Source organism: Bidens hawaiensis, unplaced genomic scaffold, assembly GCF_021521415.1.
Source record: "Bidens hawaiensis isolate Kalapana, Puna unplaced genomic scaffold, B.hawaiensis_p1.1 tig00020325_1, whole genome shotgun sequence".
NCBI lineage: Eukaryota > Viridiplantae > Streptophyta > Magnoliopsida > Asterales > Asteraceae > Bidens > Bidens hawaiensis.
Genome location: NW_027493089.1, coordinates 85755 through 108217, shown reverse-complemented (window position 1 = coordinate 108217; position 22463 = coordinate 85755). Strand labels below are relative to the sequence as shown.

Below are 22463 nucleotides of genomic sequence, written 5' to 3'. Positions count from 1 at the left end.
ACGAAATTTGTCAATTACAAAAGATGTAAAGAAACAAACATTGGAATTGCATGATACAAAATTGGTTGATTTTATTCGCTATGATACAAAATTGGTGGATTTGCATGATACAACATTGGATTTATATTAATAAACGTCGTTTACCGTGTTTACTCGTTTTAATTTTATCTACTATGTTAAAATTCATTTTAAAAATCTGTACCTTATAATTCCATATAAATACAATTTCAATTAAAAAACAACCCAAAAGTACACTAATAAACATCGAATGTGAGCTATATATCACACATGAACAATAGTCGAGTCAGATAGAAAATTTGTACTTTGTATACGAAATTAGTCAAGTACAAAAGATGTAAAGAAACAAACATTGGAATTGCATGATACAAAATTGGTTGATTTTATTCGCTATGATACAAAATTGGTGGATTTGCATGATACAACATTGGATTTACATTAATAAACGTCGTTTACCGTGTTTACTCATTTTAATTTTATCTGCTATGTTAAAATTCATTTTAAAAATCTGGGCCGTAAAAAATATCAAAATCTTTTAGATTTAAAACCGGGTTTGCCAGTTTAAACCAGTATTTAAAAAAAAAAAAAACCGGCGGCACGATGTTTTAGCAAACCGCCCAAGAATACCGGGCTTTAAATATTGGTTGTCTTACGAAAATCCGGTATAACCGGTTTAACCGGCCGGTACATGCCGGTTTTTAAAACATTGGTTAGGTGGCTTATTTTATTGGTTTTGTCCATTGTTTGTCTTATTTGGTGGCGGTATTTACGCTTTGTCGTTTGTATTGGTGTTTCTAGCGACTTGCTAGTATTTTTTGAATGAAATTTTGTTGATTGTTCAAAAAAAAAAAGTAACATGTTTTATGCAAGGCGATATACAACTCTAGGGAATATGAAACATTCAGTTTCCTGACCCGGAGGCTGGTCTTTTTGACCAGGGTTCAGCGAATCATAAATAGTAATTTTATAGTCCCTAAAATTCAAAGCTTCGTCTTTAGTAAAATCGGATTGCGGCACAAGTTGTGTCCGCTTAACTGTCACTTTATTGCAATTTTTTTTAGTATAGCAATTTCAACATGATTGTGAGCTTCAAAAAAAAAAACAATAATGTTGCAGCATTGATAAGATGTCATGGTGGTTGACTTTTCCAAAAGAAAAAAAAACAATAATGTTGCAGCATTGATAAGATGTCATGGTGGTTGACTTTAAGAAGATTTATTGGTCAAACATATCATATCACATTCAAGTATTCAACTCCTCAACATATTCTAATAAATTTTATCGTCAAACTTATGGGGAAATATAAAATATTCATATTTCCTATTAACTGAGAATATATTGCGTTTTTATTTATTATGTTGTTCTCTCTTTCGAATCGCTATATATTTGATTAATAATACATAATAAATTACAGAATTTTTTGTTATTTCCATATTTAGAACACGAAACATGATTAAATCTCTTAATAAAATGACTGACAAAACATGATATCAGATGACACTTTATGCGACCTATCCCGACGAATGACGATGATCTACGACACCCATGATATACTCAATCTCTTCAGACACTTCTTTCATAGAAGGTCGGTTTTCTCTTCGTTCCTCCAAGCAACTCATTGCAAGGAACCCAAATGCTTTCATACCATCGATGTCCAAGGATGTCGCGTGTTTCATAAGCATTGGGTCAATAACATCCACCAATCTTTCCTCATTCACTATTCGCTTAACATAGGCTACCAAGTTTACATCATCAGTTGGTCTACAAAAGTCAATAGCTTTTTGACATGTCAGCATTTCCAACAGCAATACACCAAAACTATATACATCACTTTTATCAGTCAACTGATAGTTCCAATAATAATCAGGATCAAGGTACCCTAATGTACCTTGAGCACAAGTCATCACACGGGTTAAGTCCGCATGAGCTAGTCTCGACAAACCAAAATCAGCTACTTTTGCTTTCAGGTTATGGTCAAGTAAAATGTTACTAGACTTCACGTCACGACGGTAAATAGGGTGTGACATAGAGAAATGGAGGTATGCGAGCCCTTGGGCCGTGTCATAAGCAACGCCTAGTCGTTGACTCCATGTTAACGCTTGTTCTTTTTTATTATGCAAGTGATAAAAAAGGCTTCCATTTGGAATAAACTCGTACACCAACAACGGTTGTTTCTCTATGCAACAACCAATAAGGCGTACGAGGTTCTTGTGGTTGACTTGTCCAAGGATTCGGACCTCGTTTAGGACTTGATCTACACTTTTAGTGTTACCAACCTTTGCGCATTTAACAGCCACTTCCATGCCACAGTCCAACACACCTTTATACAGTTCAACAAAGCCTCCTACACCGAGAAGACCGCTTGATGAGAAGTTGTTTGTTGCCTTTTTGATCTCTTTGGTGGTGAAGTTCCTGGCAGATTTTCCACCGTCACCCGATGCTACCATCTCTTCACGCTCATGAGCAAGTTGTTTTTGTTTGGCTTTGATTCTTTGACAGCGAATGAGCATTATTGTCGCGAATACAACTGATAGCAATAATGTCACACCAATGCACATTGTAGTTGCCAAAAGTATTATTCTTTTTGGTTTGATTTTTATGATATCTGCAATAAACAGAATCATTAACTAATTTGTCACTCTACCAGGGCCGGCCCAACGAATGTGAGGGCCTAAATCGAAACAAGATTTTGTGGTTTTTTCATCACAATTGTTAAGGAAAAAAATGTTTACTTATTACAAGTTTTGAACTCATAACCTATACTTAATAACAACCAAGCCTACCGCCACACCAATACATTACTTTGAGTTAACTTTACCCGTTATAATATATCTATATATAAAGGTTTTTTGGATTTGGAGGCCTTGATTAAGTGTAGGCCTAAAGCCTTAACTTGTTTTAGCTGTCCCACGAGCCACCCCTGCACTCTACATAATATCATTAGTTCATTACCTGAAACACACTGGCCGCTTACGTCCCAGTGAAATCTAGCCTTACAAAAGCACTTTAATGCTCCATCACTAGCAGCCTTACAAATGGAAGTCGAATCACAGCACGCTTCTGTTTTACAAGGTGGCTCGGGTGGTGGGACCCACTTCAACTCAATAGAAAGATTAATACAATTAATATGTGAAATAGTGAAGAGTAAAGAGGTGTTCAGCTGGATGCCATTGGTGGAATGGTCAGCCGTATCGCAAGTGTTTGTTAAGAGACGCGGCTGCTGGATCACAAGAGTTTGGTTTCTTGGGAAGACTGATGTTATGGAATAGGTGTTATTGAGTGTATCAAACTTTAACACACCATTGTCACACCAGAGCTTGTATGACTGGTGGCCACATGTGGGTTCGGTGCTGAGTGGATATGCGACGGGCGTGGTCCCACAGTTCGGGCAGTGTATAGCCCTGGCACAAGTGGTCATGTGCACCAGTAAGATCACCACAAGTAACAACATTCTTTCAGGGAAGTTAACATTCATTTGAAAGTTGTTAAGTAGGTAATAAGAACAAAAGACTGAACCAGTACTCTAGTATTTATAGGTTGTTGATCAACTTGTAACTTTCAAGCTTAATTACAAGTTTACAACGCACTCTTGTCGGTGCATACCGGAAGTGGCTAGTACAATGGGCACAAGTTCAAAGAAATCTAATGATGTTAATAATGGAAAATCTCAACAAAGTTAAGATCCCATAATAATTTAGTGACAATCTCTATGCATAGTTGTACCAATGCAACAAAAAACAGCTACAAAAAACAAGATATGAAGCCTGGTATGCAAGAATATTATAATTTTGAAAATATTGCAATAGTGGATTCAAATCACTTTGTCCACATTAATAAGTTTTATTGATTTAATTAAGCCTTGGAAGCGTTAAACAATGATGATAACATGCATGCATATGATTGTATGCAAGCATAATGTATGTACATATGCATATACTTGTACTTAATGAAAGAGCAGAACAAGTGTGTGCCACGCAATGGCTTTTGGCACATTGCCGTCTAGTTCGAATGTTGCGGTCAATTAGATCGCCCAAACCGAGCTGCAAGCAGTCAGGAGTTGTTATTGTTGGAAAATTTTGTGTAAATAAAATATATTTTAATTATGAATTCTTTTATTTTATTATATGATTAATTAAAACACCTTTGATTTAGTCAAGGCCATTCAACATGTCATTAAGTTTTGGTTAAAACTTAAATGCATTGGTTAATGTTGATTGTAGTATTTCAATTTTTTCATTAATGATGGTTGAATGGTTTCAACTTTCTACTAGTATAAATATCAAGGGAGCTCCTTGGTTGTAGATACACAAAAAACACAAAATAACACATTTTCTCTTGTGTTTTCTTCAACTTTCTCCCTAAAAAATTCCAACATTCTTGATAATATTCATCATTTTCTTTAAGGTACTATTCGGGTGCTAGAGCCCTCCCCGGCAGTACATATTACTTAGGCCGTTGTACCCTGGGAAACAAAACGGGGAGAGACCCGGAATTTGTTTTAAGGGCCCCGAGTAAAACACGATCTTCGGCCACAAATCATGATACCATTCTTCTTCTACACCTTTCTTGCATTATTTTATTTCAATTGTATTGTAAATTTGATTTTTTCCGGTGTAATTCATATTGTAATTTACTTGCTTTCCTAGATAGGTTTGGTTCCTTGTATTGTAATCATTTTATTAAAAGTGTTTTATGTTTATACGCGAACGGATTTTTACAATCTTAAAACAAATTTTTTAAAAATCACCGTTCGTGTATTCAAAACATTCTCGTGTGACTCAAACTAGTTTTGTTTCAAGCGGTTGTGTTTTAAAAAAAAACATTTTTTTTCGTTTCTATTCAAAGGAGCGACTTTGTAGAAACGGAAACCGGTCACAATTCGGATTTTTTAACTCTAAACTCTTGGAAAAACCCATTGTTTGGTCCCTTCATAGTTGGACTTAGAACACCTTCGGTGGGTTAATTCGAGTGTTCGGATTAAAAAGTTTTGCGTAACTTTAATTTAGTGGGAGCGACCACTATTAGTATTTCTGAAAAACTAACTTTGCATAGTTTATTTTTCAAAAAAAATGACATCATCGTAATCGAGTAACGTTATTTTAAGAATATGAGGATATTGAATTATTAGAACAATCTATTATTTTCAAGTAATAACAATATGAGGATCTTGGATTATTGTAATGGTTAAAAATATATGTCTATTTGAAAAACTTTCGTTATAATTTTTCAAACAAATCATGTATGCATAAAAATGAGTCGGATTAACTATTGGAGAACAATATAGAATCCGAAAATGAATGTTTTGATTAAAGACATTCGAGTTTATGGGTTTTGGTTATGTTTCGTTAAGTCGAATCATATATAAAAATATATAAATGTTTCAAAATGCATTTTGAAACACTTGATTTTTTTTATGAGTATGTTTTGAAAAACCCATATAATAAAACATTTGTCAACGTTTTATCTTTCTAACAAGCGTGTTAGAAATTATTATTTGTTAAATAATATTGGTTTCAAATGTTTTGGAACATGTATTTTCTAATGTGCGTCTTAGAAAAGATATTTTCTAAATCATAAAACGTTTGCGTACGTTTAGTTTTAACAAACATTTAGAAAATATCATTATTGTTAAATAATAAAGGCTTATACACTTTTACTCTCTAATGAGCGTGTTAAAAATTGTGTATTTTCTTAACTCATATTGGTTAAAATGTTTTGTAAACGTTTGACATTCTAACATGCGCTTTGGAAACATGTTAATGTTATAAAATAAATGAACGTTTTGTGTAAACGTCAACGGTTTTAACATGAGTGTTAAATACGTATTATTTTATAAATCGAAGCCTTAAAATATTTGTCTAAATATTTAACTTTTCTAACGAGCGTGTTAGAAACGGTTTATTATAAACTAAAGTTTTTTAAAACGTTGATATCTGAACGTTAATTTTCTAATGAGCATATTAGAAATGGTTAATTTATAGAAACGTTTTATCTAAGCGTTTAATTTTCTAACGAGCGGGTTAGAAGTAGTTTATTTTATAAATCGAACGCCTAGAAATGGTTTTGTCTAAATATATTATATTTTCTAACGAGCGTGTTGGAAATGATTATATTTGTATAAGACATCTTATTTTCTAACGAGCGTGTTAGAAACAGTTTATTTTACAAACCAAAGGCCTTGAAAATCGTTTTGTCTAAGCATTTATATTCTCTAACGAGCGTGTTAGAAACAATTATATTTGTATAAGAAATCGGTTAATATTCTAACGATCATGTTAGAAGGGTTTGATTTTGTAAAACCAAAATTATAAAAACGTTTGTATAAACGTTTATTTTATTTTTAATGAGCGTGTTAGAAACGATTTAAAGGCTTCAATACGTTTTGTTTAAAGCGTTTAATTTTCTAATGAGCGTGTTAGACGTAGTTTATTGTATAAACCAAAGGGTCTTAAAAAATGGTTTTGTCAAATCGGTTAATATTCTAACGAGCAAGTTAGAAGTTGCATAAATATTATAACGAACGCGTTACATAATAATTTTTATTAACTCAAAGACGTTAGAACGGTTTTAAACAACTTGATGTTGTTATGAACAAATTAAATTGTTCAAATGTAACTACGTGCGTGTAGTTAATAGTTGTTCAATGTGGGAGTACCACTGAGAGAGAACCTCAAATGAGTGATGTTGTGATTGCATAGAGCTCTTGTGCGGGGGAGCCTAATTGCATCACTTGAAGACATCATGGGAACGATTTCGGATATGTATGAAATCATATGGACATTTGGTGTTTGTGGATAGTTCTTATTGTTTGAAGTATATATTCTGTTATGAAAAATGATTCAAAATTAAGAACTATCTTCTTGCTAAGAGAAGCATGATACTTATTGATGGTCGTTGGACATCAACAGGAAAATGTAGAACTGGGTTATCTACATTAAGTATCCTAATTTTGAGAGTTAATTTATATGTTCCCAAACGTCTCAAAAAGGGTATAATATTTTCTAGTAAGCTTACTAGAGATGGATACTCGTTGAACTATAGCAATTTATTGATTTACTTTCAAATATTGTTTGGGTTCAATATCTTCGGATAACCCATACATAGAAATTAATCAAATGTTTATAATATAACGAATAGTGAAAGAAGATATTTTTACAAAGACAATTTGTGAGTTGTCACCATGATTAAATGTTAAGGATGAGACATCACACACCATGTGATGAGTGTATTAACATGGATACAAGATATGTTGAGAGTATCAACATTGTGAAGATTCACATTTGTGAATTATAATATATGAAAGAAATATATGTTATTATTGTAAATGACTTTAATAAACCGTGTGTGATTTATTATAGGAGACTTACAATAACGATGGATTTGTAGTTGCGTCTACCACCATCAATGTTGTTTGAACTATGTGGAGGATTTATCCTTCATTTTGGGAGAGTATCCCAATACATTGTTTCAACGAAACAAACAACGGAAATGTATACATCACTTTAGGCACATGCAATTGTCTTGTTTGATAGTCAATATACTTGACTATATTTCAAACTTTAGTGATCTTATACGGGTAACATTCATTATATTGAATGTGTTCACCAAACTAACTCGTTTTAATACTCATGCTTGAAGTTCTTATGAGTAAATGGTAAAGCTTTTGGAGAACTGAAGAAACACTAAGTGACCCCGGCGGATTATGGATAATCTTAGGGTTAAGTAGATGTTTCCCACGAGGGTTAGGTCCTGCAAAGATGGTTATTCTTCTGATGACCTGCAAAACAGACGTCGTGAGCTCGTCACTGAGAAGGGGGGGTTCCTCCTTGTGACCACCCTCCGGCGTGAGAATCAGACTAGATTGCTCTGAATATAAGTGTATATTGAGAGAAATAGCTAGGGAAGATAAGATAATATCAGATGATATATCTTGATACCGTTCCAAGGTGTTGGAGTATTTATAGCCGAAGGTAGGTTTCCAAGCAGGTACAGCCAGCTGTATAATATTCCTTTTCCACCAACTGTGGGCTACGTACGTGCCATGCTGGTGGTTGGTGGGTAGGCAGCGGCTGATAGTGACATGGCCGGCTGTGTACTATTCCTTTTCCACCAACTACAGGCTATGTACGTGCCACGATGAGGGTTGGTGGGTAGGCAGCGGCTGATAGTGACATTTTGTACTGGAGCATGCTCCTCCTCGTACTATTGTCGGTGAGCTGTCACCCTGTGATTGGTTCATGGGCTGCTTTGGTCAAATCTTGTCTATTTTGTCCATACCTTGGCAGGTATAGTACAAAAGATCTTCCAGAAGCATACGGACTGGCTCTTTTGGGCGGGAATATTCCCGCCTTGCTCATTCCTTCTTCAGGTGACATTGCTGAAGTATTAAGAGTTAGTGCCTTATGCGTGTAGCTTTACTGTTAGTGCGGGTAGCCTTCCTTCTCAGCTTGTACCCATAGCTGCGGGAACAGGCAGGGTACTGTACCAAGGGAGGCTTTCCTGCTGGAACAGCTGGCTTACTGCGTGTAAGGTCATCATCTCTGAGCATGGTGGGTCTTGCGGAACCAGTTGGTCTTTGCGCAGACGTACCCTATCAAGGTGTGTCTTGCGGGTCCAACTGGGCTTTGCGGGGACCTACCTCTTCAAGTCCCCCCAGTCCATTGTTCTTCTCATGAATTAGTGAGGTGAACTTTTGGACTTTAAGCAAGGGGTTTTGAAAGAGGTTTTTGTTTTTTAAGGTTTTCCGTGGGGATTCTTCCCGCGGTTTTCCTAATGTCACTTGCAGAAATTCCCGACTTTTCTGCCTGATCTTTGGTTATGATGCGTGTAGGTGTTTAACCTCTCCGCAAGTCGGGAGCGTTGAGTTTCACTTGTATAGGTTCTCCACGAGGTTTTGGTAGTTTTGGACATAGTGATCAGTTATGTTAAACCACCAATTCCGCCTTGAAGTTTCAAACAAGCTAGTTCTCAACGTTCCCGCTATGCGGAGGTGTTATTTCCCTTTCCGCAAGCACGGCCCATAAGATCCTTCTTGGCTTCAATTCCCTGCAAGTGCTAAGTATGTGAAGGGTTTCGCCTTGACACTGTACCCGCACTTGTCTTATGGTTTTTTACTTCCCAAGGTAAGGGGGTATATTTCCTCTTATTTTTGAGTCTTTTTGAATCTTTTTGAAATTCGAAGAGTTGGTGAAAGGATAAGAACAGTCCAAACTGTTGAAGGGACGTTAGCGTCTTCCGACGGTTTCTTCTGACAGTTTCAGGACGTGCAGGAAGTTATGGCGACGTGACAGTATATGGTCAATCCAGACGCTTTTTCAGGCGCGTGGGGGCGAGTTTTAGGGCGCGCGTCTTGTCGACAGCTGTTGCCAGCTTGCTTTCCACGTGTCGTCGTCTCATTGTGCCTGCGCTTTTCTCTCTCTCCCCCGCATTAAATTCATCGCATTCATTGCGATGAGTATATAAAGGGGGGAGAGGATGCATCTCAACTCACTTTCACTTCTTCTTCTAAGCGATTTCCGGCGAATACTCTACTTTTGTCGAGCATTCTCCTGAAATCGTTCCTTCTTTACATCTAAAACATGTCTTCCATTCACGATCATGAAGTTACTGCTGAAGAGTCCGACGTGTATTCCGAGAACCCGACGTCCACGTCTGACAAGGACGATAAGAGTACTGCTGGCGAGTGCCAGTGTGCTCTTTCCGTCGACCTTTATCAGTACATCGTCAAGAAGTTCATGCTCGAGTCCTTCGAGCCTGAGTTTCCTGAGCCTCACCAGACGGTGTACGATGCCCCCAAAGGCAAGATAGGGGTATATGCTGCATTCTTCATCTATGGGAATCTCAGGTTCCCATTGACGAAGTTTGTATACCGTGTTTTGGAGAAATACGGTGTGCACTTGACGGAGGTACACCCAATGGCGATCGCCAAGATCCGCCATTTTGAATGGGTGTGCCTCATTCTGGGTGTGGAGCCCCGCGTCGACCGCCTGATGACCTTCTACTCCTGGAGGTGCATCTAAGGCTGGTACACCTTGGTCACTCGGATCAAGGGTTTGAAGATCTGTGCTACCGAGCGCAGTCTTCGGTCTTGGAAGCGGGAGTTCTTCTATATCTCTGCCCGTGTCGTCCCTATTGCGATGACATTCAAGAACGGGAGAGCACTCCCCAACCTTCACGCCTCCAACTACCAGGAGGCGGAATGGTTTACCAAGATCTCCCGGATCCAGACTCCGGTTTACCGCTTTGCGGAGTTTGGGATGGGTATGAGCCGGGTGTGGAAAGATGCTGGGGCAGAGGCGTCACAGATTCCCATCGTCCTCGAATACGGTTTGAACTATATCCCTTACGGTATGCTTCATATTATTTGCTAATTTAGGGTTTTTGTTCTAACCATTTCTTTCTTTTTATTTTCAGAGGGAAACAACTTGCAGTCGCTTCTGCAACCGCGTGAGAGCGGTGGTCCCGCTCGGCTGGGTACTCGTGCTCTTGATGAGAACGAGTTGCCCATCCTGGAGCAAACGTCGGATCGGTTTGTGGAGGTCTACCCGCCAGGCCACGAGATTCTGAGCGCCACGCGGCCAGGTAAGGGTTTCTTTAACCCCCGCCCTCTCCATGCTCAAACCTCTGCTGGAATTCCTCTAATTTTGTCATCTTCTGATGAGGAATCCGTAGATGGTCCTTTCTTCGTGAGGAAGAAGAAGGCTGCTGGCGCGAAGGGCAAGTCGAAGGTTGCCTCCACTGCCGATCAGGGGAACCGGTCTGACTCGGAGACCGAGAGCGAGGAGGCAGTGGGGAACCCTGGTGATGGTGAGACCACTGTTCCGGAGGTTGAGACAGCCGTCACCTCCGGGCAGCCCAGTACGACGACGGTGACCGGCATGAAGAGGCCGGCTCCATCGGGTTCGTCCCCGCCTGTCAGAACCTTCAAGCTCAAGAAAACTCGTAAGTATAAATTATATTCAGCTTAACTGCATATCTTTCCGCCATCATACTTATATATCTTGTCTTCGTGCAGGCGTGGATGCAACCGAATTCCAGAGTGGAGCGGGAAGGAGCATCTCTGGACCCATGACGGTAGGTTTGGTCAACCTACCCGAGGCGATGACCCAGGCGGCTGCGCCTGTTTGCAGCATTGGTTCAGTTGCTCATCCCATTGAGGCAACTGTTCCAACTGTAACATCATCCCCGCCGGCTGTCATGCCATCTTCATGGAATCCTTCACTGAGCCGGCGGTGGTTTTTCCTGCGGGTTCTTCCGCAGCGACGGCCACGGTTGTGAGTTCACCTCCAGTGAGTTCACCTATGTTGGTTTCTACCGCAGGGGCCTCTACAATGCCTCCTCCGGCGCCGGCGACTACGGCCGGTCCCTCAGGTACGTTCAGGGTTGGGGCTTCTAGCCCATCTTTGCCTCCTTCCCATCTCCTTGACCTTTTGGATGGATATCCTTTAGGTTCAGGTAATGGGTTTGGTGCCTATCGACCTGTTGTCGACCCTACAGGTGCGTGGGGATATTTTGGCCTTATCCCTTTTATCATCTTTTTTTTTAACTGTTTTTTTTATTGCAGTTCGTGATTCCAACGAGGTGTACGCTCCTCGGTGGAGTATCCGCCGGGGAACGACCCTCCGGACTGCTGTGGATTGTGTCGAATGGGCACGCCACGCCGCCCCAAGTGGTGCGTTGGGGGAAGCCATGTCTAGCTACCAGGAGGGTAGGCTGACGAATGAGCTTCGGATTCTCCTTGCCCGGATGCAGCCGCGCGTCGAGTTGCTTTGTCGTGAAAACGACAAGTTAAAGACGGCGCGTAGCCAGGAAGTGGCTCAGGCGCGGGCTATCCGGGAGGAGAACAGGAGACTTGCCGCCATTGCTGCGGAAAAGGAGAAGGCCTTCAAGGCCCTCGAGGTTGAAGTTCAGGCCCGGCTCGAGGCCCGTTCCAAGGCTACCCAAGCTGTTAACGAACAGCTTCGGTTGGCTAAGGAAACTGCACGGAACGCAACTAAGAGGGCCACCAAGGCTGAAGCTGTTCCTGAGCCTCTACGCACTGAAGTTGAAGAACTTAAATCCAAATTAGAGAAGCTCCAGCAGGCTCATGATGCCTTAGCCATGGAAGACGCCAAGAAGCTCCAAGCGATCTTGGACCAGAGGGGCATGCTTGACCACACTGAGCGTAAGCTGAAGGGTGTTGAAGAGGCTGCAGCTAAAGATGTGTTGCTTGCCAACCTTACTAAAAACGAAGCCGAACGCGCCCGTGATGAAGCTCAAGCTGCCCTCCAGGAGGCTCTGGTCACCAAGGAATGGCTTCTTCGAGAAGCGTTGTCGCAGGTATGCGCAGCTTCATAATTTTTTTACGCTTTTCCTTACACTTAGAAGAGTTTTTGATATATTTCTGTTTTGTTGGTTGTGCATCGGGTTCTCACGAACACATCTTATGACGATGCCATGAGCGCGGCCCTCAACGCTTCTCATGAGGATGGGGAAAAGGCTGGCTTCCTGCTTGGTCTAGGGTTTGTTGAGAAGGGCATCCCGCCTTCCAACTTCCCTCTATATGACGTGGATACTGAAGCTGCTTATGACCAAGCAGTGAACCAGTATGCTGCCTTCCCGCATCCGGTGGTGGAGAAAGTGAACGAGATTGCTGCTGCTGATGATGGGCTAGCTATTCTCAAGGCTTTCCTTGAACCGCCACACTCAACTGATGGTGCGGGTTCAAGTGGGAGTGGTCCTGAAGCTTGATCCTTTAGATCCCTTTCCACCGTTGGAATAGATTTTTATTTTTTTATAGATTTATATTCTTGTATGCGGGTATGTGCCCAGCCATTCTTGTAATACTTGAATTTTTATGGAATATAAATCTTTTGTTAATGCCTTGCCTTGTAAACCTTATATGTTTTGCTCATGCATATTCTAGTTTAACTTAGCAATTTCCTAAGTACTTTGGATGGGTTAACCTTTCAACGTGGTAGATAATAAGTTAAAAGTTTTGCTTCCTCTATCATGATTGTGCGGGTAAAACCGTCACTTTCACTTAGGATGGCCAAACTTTACCTATATCTGACCTGCGTGAAGGTTTTTCTCATCTTTTCCTTAGAAATTTTTTCCGTTTTTATGTTTATGCGGGTTTTGCCGCCTTCCACACACAACGACTTACTTCTTTGCACGCTTATTTATGCGGTGAATACCGGCATATCAGTGTGGAAAGTTCATAAGTATAAAGGTAAGGCTATCAACACAATGTGATAAGGGAGAATCATTTCCATTAGAAGTGGCTCTAGGCCTTTTCTTTACAAGTTTGGAATTGATCTACATGTAACATTTGCGTAATTGAGCTCCATTCCATGTTCTTGGGATGGGGGTGCCATCGAGCCTTTCGAGCCGGTATGTGCCATTTCCCAAAACTTCTTTGATAATGTATGGCCCTTCCCAGACCGGGGCCAGCTTTCCTGTTCGCTCTTGGTTCGAAGCCTCGTTGTTACGCAGTATGTAGTCTCCGACATTGAAGTTGCAGAGTTTTACCCGCGTGTTGTAGTACTTTTGCATTTGTCGCTTGTAGTTCTCTTCACGCGCTGCGGCTAAGTCTCTGCGTTCTTCGGTTAGCATAAGGTCTAACCGTCTTTCTGCATCATTGTCTTCTGGCTGAGTCAAGACCCTTGGTGAGGGTAGACCAATTTCGACCGGGACCATGGCTTCAGTGCCATAAGTAAGGCTGAACGGGGTTTCTCCCGTACTTGCCTTTTTCAGCGTTCTGTTTGCCCAAAGGACGTGTGGAACTTCGTCCACCCAGCCAGATCTATGCTCCAAGAGTCTTTTCTTTATGCCGTCGACGATGCTCTTATTTGCTCTTTCTACCTCACCATTACCCTGCGGGTGTGCCACTGAGGTAAAGGTGTGGGTGATTTGAAGTTCTTCCAGCCACTTCTGTAGCTTCTTGTCAGCAAAGTTGGTGCCGTTATCACTCACCAAGTTCTGTGGAAGTCCAAAACGACAAATAATGAATTCCCAAATAAACTTTTTGATATGTTTGGTGGTTGTTTGGGCTAAGGGTTTTGCTTCTATCCACTTGGTGAAGTAATCGATAGCTACCACTAGAAACTGAACGTTCCCTGCTGCTGTGGGAAATGGGCCTGTCACGTCGATGGCCCACTTCTGAAATGGCCATGAAGAAGTGACTGGGACAAGTTCATTCTTCGGGCGATGCGTGTTGGGTGCGTAGAGCTGGCAAGACCTACACTTTCTGATGTATGCCAGCGCATCCGTATGCATCCCCGGCCAAAAGTATCCCGCGTTGTTTAGCTTAGCTACAACAGCGCGTGGACCTGCGTGTACTCCACAGATGCCCTCGTGCACTTCCCTTAGGAGGTAGCCAGCATCTTGGTTGTCCACGCATCTTAATTTGGAGAACAAAAGCATATTAATTTGACTAATGAAGTTAAGTATGTTTGCGTAACGTAATTTAACTTTTGAGACTTTCCTAATACCAAGGTGTTGGGATGATGAATAAAGTCTCATTAATTTGTCTAAACCAATATATGAATGTTGGCAAGAGTTAGTGCCGTATCTCTTGAGGTTGTGAAGAATCAAAATGATGCATCTTCTATTCACATGCTAAAGTATTGTAGTCTAAAGCATGCTAGACTGGTACTTGTTAATTTATATGCTCCGCGGAGATTAAATTAACTTAGAAAGCATTCATAATATGGGTACACACAAGAAGGAATTCTTATATGGGCTAAACCATAAGTATAACTTCATTAAGTCAAAACGGGATAACTAGATCATGAGGAGAACTCATACGCTAGTAAATGTGGGAAGCTCACACTAAGGCATATTTGCCTAAACTGGATCAAAGTGTAAGTAATGTGGGGGATGAGCCATTTAAGAAACAACCCATTATGGTATGTTGAAATGGTCTTTGAGAATGCTTTCTCAATCCTCGCGTGAAAGGGAGAACCTTTCATTACCCCTCTTAGTGATTGGATAAGTTTATCCAATAAGACTTAAATGTGGGGGTAACTTGCAATTTGATAAGAATGTGGAATGTTTGGCAATAAGGATGTTGGTAATCCAATTAAAGATTGCAAACATGTGCCAAGTGAAATAGACAAGGTCATAACAAGTCTATCTAGAATATTAGACTTGGATGCCAATTGGTAACATTCAGAATCTTGGTAGATGTCTGATATAGTTTACCAAAGGCATGATTGAAACGTGTTGAGCCTTGAAGAGCGTTTCATGTAATTGTAAAGACTAAACGATGTAGGTAGAGATTATGAGTTATAGTCTTAGGAATGACAAATGGCAAGAATGACTTGTGAGTCAATAACACGTTAAAGCAACTTATCTCAATTACAAATTATCATTGTTGACTTTACAAAGTCAAAGATAATGTCTATGGATCCAACAACCCGAGGGTTGATGAGATATCAAGTTGTGGAATGAGACTAAAGCCCATGGAAAAAGATATATGGAGGTAACCTAACCTAGTTGACTGGAGATCCCAAGATCTAGGTTCAATATGACAACTAATTTATATATCTAAGGGTGGTCACTATGGGGGCAAGTTGATATATATGTTTATATAGAAGTTAGTATATTTTATAACATATACCCCCTAAACTATAAGGGTGTTTAAATATGTCCTAGTCTATTCCTGCGATAAGTAGTGACAATTTTTAAGATAAGTATAATAAAGGTTAATGATTTAATCAACAAACCTATTGCTTTTAATGATTCGAGCGAGAATCACCTATGTGAGAGAGAACTAGGGTCGGTTCGAATGGATTTTGGGGCAAAAATCCTAGAGCTCTCGCAGAACCAAGCTAGTGTTCCAGGACCATAATAGGACATGACAGTGAGGGGTTGACCAGACCAGGGAGAGTGTTGTGTGAAGTGTATTGTCGTCTACATAAACGGGGGTATGTTCAAAGACATCATGTCTACACACCGCTAGGAGACTAAGTATGCTTCACAAAGTAAGGTTCAAAGGGTAACACCTACCTATCCTACAATGCTCAACCGTTGAATTGAATCTAAGAAACTTGCATGTATGGATTGATCTCAATGAGAAAATGAATAAGTTTTGTTTTCACATGTGGGGGATTGTTGGAAAATGTGTGGAAATGAATGAGTTTTATTTTCACATGTGGGGGATTGTTGGAAAATTTTGTGTAAATAAAATATATTTTAATTGTGAATTCTTTTATATTATTATATGATTAGTTGAAACACCTTTGATTTAGTCAAGGCCATTCAACATGTCATTAAGTTTTGGTCAAAACTTAAATGCATTGGTTAATGTTGATTGTAGTGTTTCAATTTTTTCATTAATGATGGTTGAATGGTTTCAACTTTCTACTAGTATAAATACCAAGGGAGCTCCTTGGTTGTAGATATACAAAAAACACAAAATAACACATTCTCTCTTGTGTTTTCTCCAACTTTCTCCCTAAAAAATTCCAACATTCTTGATCATCTTCATTATTTTCTTTAAGGTACTATTCGGGTGCTAGAGCCCTCCTCGGCAGTACATATTGCTTAGGCCGTTGTACCATGGGAAACAAAACGTGGAGAGACCCGGAATTTGTTTTAAGGGCCCCGAGTAAAACACGATCCTCAGCCACAAAGACCATGACACCATTTTTCTTCTACGCCTTTCTTGCATTATTTTATTTCAATTGTATTGTAATTTTAATTTTTTCCGGTGTAATTCGTATTGTAATTTACTTGCTTTCCTAGATAGGTTTGGTTCATTGTATTGTAATCATTTTATTAAAAGTGTTTTATTTTTATACGCGAACAGATTCCTACAGTTATTAGGACACAACCAGATAAACTCGATCGGGTTAAGTGAAGGATGTGTACCTGACCATACCTGTTCCATCCCCAACAGAACGCCTTCTCGTCTTCACAAATTCAAATAAAAAGAAACTAGTAATTTAAACCGTTTGAACAAACAAACAAACGTTAGCGTATACATTGGTTGGGTCTTAGGGCATCGGATGGAGACAAACATTTTCTCTAACCCAGGGGTGGGAGCCACCCCCACCCACCACCAGCAAAAAAAAAATGTTTTTTCGTGAAATAAACATTCATTTAAGCTTACGAGGCTAGTCAAGCTCAATACATGAATCTTAGTCCCGGACTCATTTATTAAACATCACAAACATAGTTTCAAACTCTATATGCTAGCTATTCATTTCGAGCATCTATTGAGTTGATATAAAATGAAATGACTCCACTTGTTTATGCCGTTGGAAGAGAAATATGTATGAACAAAGGGGGGGGGGGGGGGAGGGGGGGGGTTAAAAAATGGGATTGAGATAGGCTTGCTCAAGTCATAGTAGAGGTGTGGAAAAAACCCGAAACTTAGTACTGGACCCGAAAAAAACCCTAGAACCGGGTTTTTTATACCCAGGTTTTTATTTTTTACTATCCGACCCTTGCTACCAGTAGGGTATGCAGTTTAGTACCAAAACTTATACCCGGAACCGGACCCGAATATTTGTACCCGTTAATACCAGTAAACCAAAACCAATTATTCCAATACCCGAAACCGGCTTTCTGAAATACCTTATCTATACTTCGGGACAAATTGTTCTATTTGCACAGTTGTAGATGCTCTAACTTGTTTCTTAAAACGAAAATTATAATACCTTTTCTATTTCTTTGATTATGTGATTGTGACGTCACATAAGCACTGAGATAGTGAGATCACAGATAAACAATTATTAGCTATTATCCTATAAATATATTTTATTAATTATAAAATACACATTGCTTTAAAATGCTAGTTTAATCAGGCTTTGCAACGAATAATAATAATGTAGTTAGTGGGTTACTAATTCAGTAATTTACATTAACCCATGCTAATTCAGTAGTTATAATAGACTTGCGTGATTATACAACTTGACATGTGATACGTAATATATTTCAAAACACACATTGTATGTGATTAGAACTTGAATACTTGATATGTGATTATATGCCCCCCCCCCCTTCCTAAAATATATGCGTCGATTTTGGTGGGTTCCTACACTTTCTACGAAAATAACTTATATTATACGCGTAAATTTTATGATCTATGGGACTAGAGGTTAAATACATGAATAAAGAGGTATTATGATCTATGGGACCAGAGGTGTATAAAAAAAACGGTTTAGGACCGGTTTTAGGCAAACCGAACTGAACCGGTTTGGGTTTAAAACCGGTTTTACCCAAACCGGTTCCCAAACCGACCCAAACCGCCAGTTTCAGGACCAGTTTTCCTTAACATCTATCAAACCGGTTTTAAAACCAAACCATTGAGGAAAACCGGTTCAAACCGACTTAAAACCGGTTAAACCAGTTTATAAACCGGACCGAACTGACGTGACCAGGCCGGCCTATCTTGCTTCTAAACCGGTTTAAAAACCGAACCGGTTTGGTTTATAAACCGGTTCGGTTTGAGTTTAAAACCGGTTTTCTACACCTCTATATGGACTATGGCACATCCATTATCCAAAACGCTTGAAGTTGGCCAAGGTTACAAAACTTTCACGTTATGGATCATGAACGGCCCAAATTAATTTGAGATGAACCCATCTTGTGGCTACCACAAATGTATTTTTTCATGGGGCCCATGACCCCAAATCTGGTTATTTATCTTATTCTAGCTAAGTGAAACAGTATTATATAGTCAGGGCCGGCTTAGAGCATGTGCGAGCTAGGTAATTGTGCAAGGCCCATCGAGGTTTAAGGCCCATAATTTTTTAGTTTCTTTGAATATATTTTATATATTATATGAGTTTTTTATTTATTTTAATATATTTTGAGGCCCATATTTATAATTTGTGCAAGGCCCACGAAGACCATTAAGCTCTTGGGGACGGCCCTGTATACCGTGGACCCAATAGTACGGTATCAAATTAAGCAAGCCTTTCAGACATATAATCGTTGGTTTATTGTTCAAGGAATCAAGGGCTGTGTTAGTGTGTTAGCAACAACATGCCCCAAGATATGATATGATGGGTCCAATTTGGTATCTATGAGTCTATGACATGTGTTAAAAGGGTGTTGTTTCATGTTTGTAGCCAAATTTTACATCATAGATGCCATTTGGTTCTGGTGTCATGATCCTAGCCACTTGATCAACATCAGAGACTATCCAGTATCCACGTGGACTAATTTCTTCTTTTTTTAACGATCAAAAAAGCCTGGTCATCTGGGTGCACTCACAGGCAAAAGGGCCGCAAACGTCCGTGGTCGCAGACAGCGGCACAACGCTGGTGACCCTACCAATTTCAGAGGAAACCCACAACACGAAAGGTCACGATAGTAAAACTTCTAGCTTGCAAACGACATTTTATCACGAAAGATACTTTAACCAATGACCTCCCATTAAAGAAAGTCACCGAGATACTGCTAGAGCAATGCTGGTTGGTACTAATTTCTTATTAATACAAAGAATAAACATTAAGATTAAAAGAATGAACGTTGTAGGACACTACTAGCATGACTGGAATGGCTTATCATGAAATCAAAGTTTTTATATCTTTGTACGAATTGTTTTAATGTTGCAACATATTTAATGTACGTTGATTATTGTTTTTTTTTTCCCATATCTGTTTAATGTTCTTACAAAAATGTTTTAAATTTAAATTTGAACAAGTCTATTTTTAGACCCAAGATCGTTTTAGCTCATCTCAATTCTCGGTTAGATTTTTTATTAGCCAATCTCGAATAGTTCACGAGCACCTTAGCTCGTTTATACCACACGTTTTTTATTGTGGTTAGTTACTGTTGTATATATGTGTAGTCTATAATCAAGAAATCAATCAATTGAACACACAAACAAACCTGGTAATCTTGTATGAGATTGTAGATGAAGAAATTGCAACCTGGATTATTTTCTGAATCGTGTAATCACTATTATATAAACCTATTTGTGGGTTACCACAATGATTTATCGGATAAGACAGAGAATTCTGCACATGAAATTGAATTTTGATTGTTCCATGTATATGGATGAAGAACCAGTGAACCCTGTAACCGTTGTTCTCATCTTATCTCAATCGATCGATAACACATTCAAATAAGGAAAAAACCCCATGGCCAAAATAATAACCATAGGCCTTTATATAAACTAATCCATCATATTGTTTTTATTAAAACAATAAGGCCTAAATTAATTAAACCCAATTAACATAACACTTATGCCCAAGTGTTAAAATAATAAATCCAATGTTATTATAAAGCCCAAATAACATTAGAATTAAATCAAGCCCGCACTCCCGCGTCACCTAACTCGTTTAATCTAACGTTATTTCCTCGATCGACAAGTTAATCCAATAACACTAAAATAACCAACAATATACCTACAACTACCTTAGATAACACACATATATAATCACACTGACAGAAATTGTTGTAAAACACAAATATGAATAAATGTTTATACAGTTGAATAATTTGTAAATTTTAACTTAGTTTCAACGAATGATTTTACGTGAGCGCAATTAACTAACTATGATGCATGATCTTGATAAAAGATAATAACAAAAGACAAATGTTTTTCATTTATTTCAATTTTCAAACATAAATTTTAAAAGTTACGTAGTCCCAATGAAATCTACTATTACAGTATTACACATACACCTGCGGTGGGGCCCACTCAATCTCCACACCGGGTTCGGGCCACTTACTCACGGGCAACGAGTAATCCAAGTTCACAAAGCTCCGGTACGCCTGACACCCTTCGTCCCTCAGTCGAATCGAGTACTCGGTCACTGACCCACCCGTTCGAAACGTGCAACAAATCGAGGCTCCAGCGCATGCAGACGCTTCACTAGAACTGTTTATATACGAGTGACAAAGGCTTGTTGAACTACAGTTTAATGGTGACCTTAGAATAGATTCGGAGCAGTTAAGGAATAATATAGTGTTGCTACTAGTGATGTTGAATGGTAAGCTTGGGTTTAGTTGTAACCCGTGGGAGGATATGTCGGATGTCACGCATGTTTTGTTGTTGTTTATGAAGTTTGGCGGTTGGATAATAAACCGTCTGGTGGATGGTGAGATGGAGGCAATTGGGTAGGTGTTATTGAGTGTGTCGAATAATAGGGTGCCTGATTTATCACATCGAATCTTGTATGACTGGTCTTCACAACCAAGTCCTATGCTGAGAGGGTATGGGACCTGAGTGGAGCCGCAGTCGGGGCAATTGATGGCGGAAGAGGCGAAACGGGCGCACGCTAGCGTTAATAGTGCTAACGTGAGCGTGATAACGGAGATGGATTTGGGTGTCATTGTTGAAAACATTGGTTTCTATGAAGGTATGAGATGGGTCTTTATATAGATATATGGTTTTATTTGTTTTGTTAACCTTTTGTATTAAGTTGTGGCACTTTTTGTTGGTCAAAGATAGTATACCTATGTTGTATTGTGGTTTTATACATAAATTTGTTCTCTTTTACACCCTATTATTAGAAACATATTAATTGGATAATTTAGAGTATGTATTATCTAGTCAAAGGTCCTAGTCAAATGTTATTATTATAATTAATTATAGGTAGATTATGTTTCTTATTCATGGTATATGGGGAAAGTTAATGTACAAATGAAATTAACGTGCTAAACGTGAGAATCAAGTAGAGTAATTATATATACAAGTAGAGTAATTATGTAATTACATCATAGAGTAATTACGTAGTAATTACTCTATGATGTAATTACATAATTACTCTACTTGATTCTCACGTTTAACATGTTAATTTCATTTGTATTTGATCCAAACCCCATGATATATATATTATGAATTATTAATGCAAAGTTTGGTTGATCATATTCTTTTTCAAATATCGTGGTTGATACCCTTTTTTTCTGTAAATGAAGCTTACATAAAAGTAAATAAGTTACTTTGTAATTTGTTTTAATCTTTATTCTCTATGGTGTATGAAAACTAGGACTATATTATGTCAAATAGCTTGTTGTTGTCTTGTTGACTCTTTTTTACCATGATATGGTACTTTATTTATAAAAAGTAAAAACCGGACCAGTCCAGTATTTGTAGGCTGTTGATCAAGTTGTTGGTTACAACTTTGTAAGTTTCTTGTCGGTGCATACCAAAAGTGGTTATTCATTATTACGATGAGAACATGACCAAAGAAATCTAAGAACATCCACAATAAGAGTTTTTAAGAGTTGTTTTTTTATGTTTTTATATGTCATCAATATTTACCTATTGTGGGCATTATTTTTATGGCCTATTTTTAAAAAAAGGTTCAAGGGTAAGAATTAGAAAAAATAAGATGAAGGTGGGTATTGACTATTGAATATAAAACGCAAATGTAACATGGTGATGATGTGTCAAGTGTCAACGTTTTTTGATGTTTTTAGAATTTTTTATTGGGCGATTTCTTTTTTTTTTTGTGTGTTTTTAAAGAATGATGTTTGTATTTTGGGATGGAAGTTGATAA

At 38.8% G+C, this 22463-nt stretch overlaps 1 pseudogene; it reads right to left on the bottom strand.

Annotated features, from left to right (window-relative positions):
* Positions 1 to 1529: 1529 nt before the first annotated feature.
* LOC143560347 (wall-associated receptor kinase-like 20 pseudogene) lies at positions 1530 to 21294 on the bottom strand (annotated as a pseudogene).
* Between the last annotated feature and the right edge of the window lie 1169 nt (positions 21295 to 22463).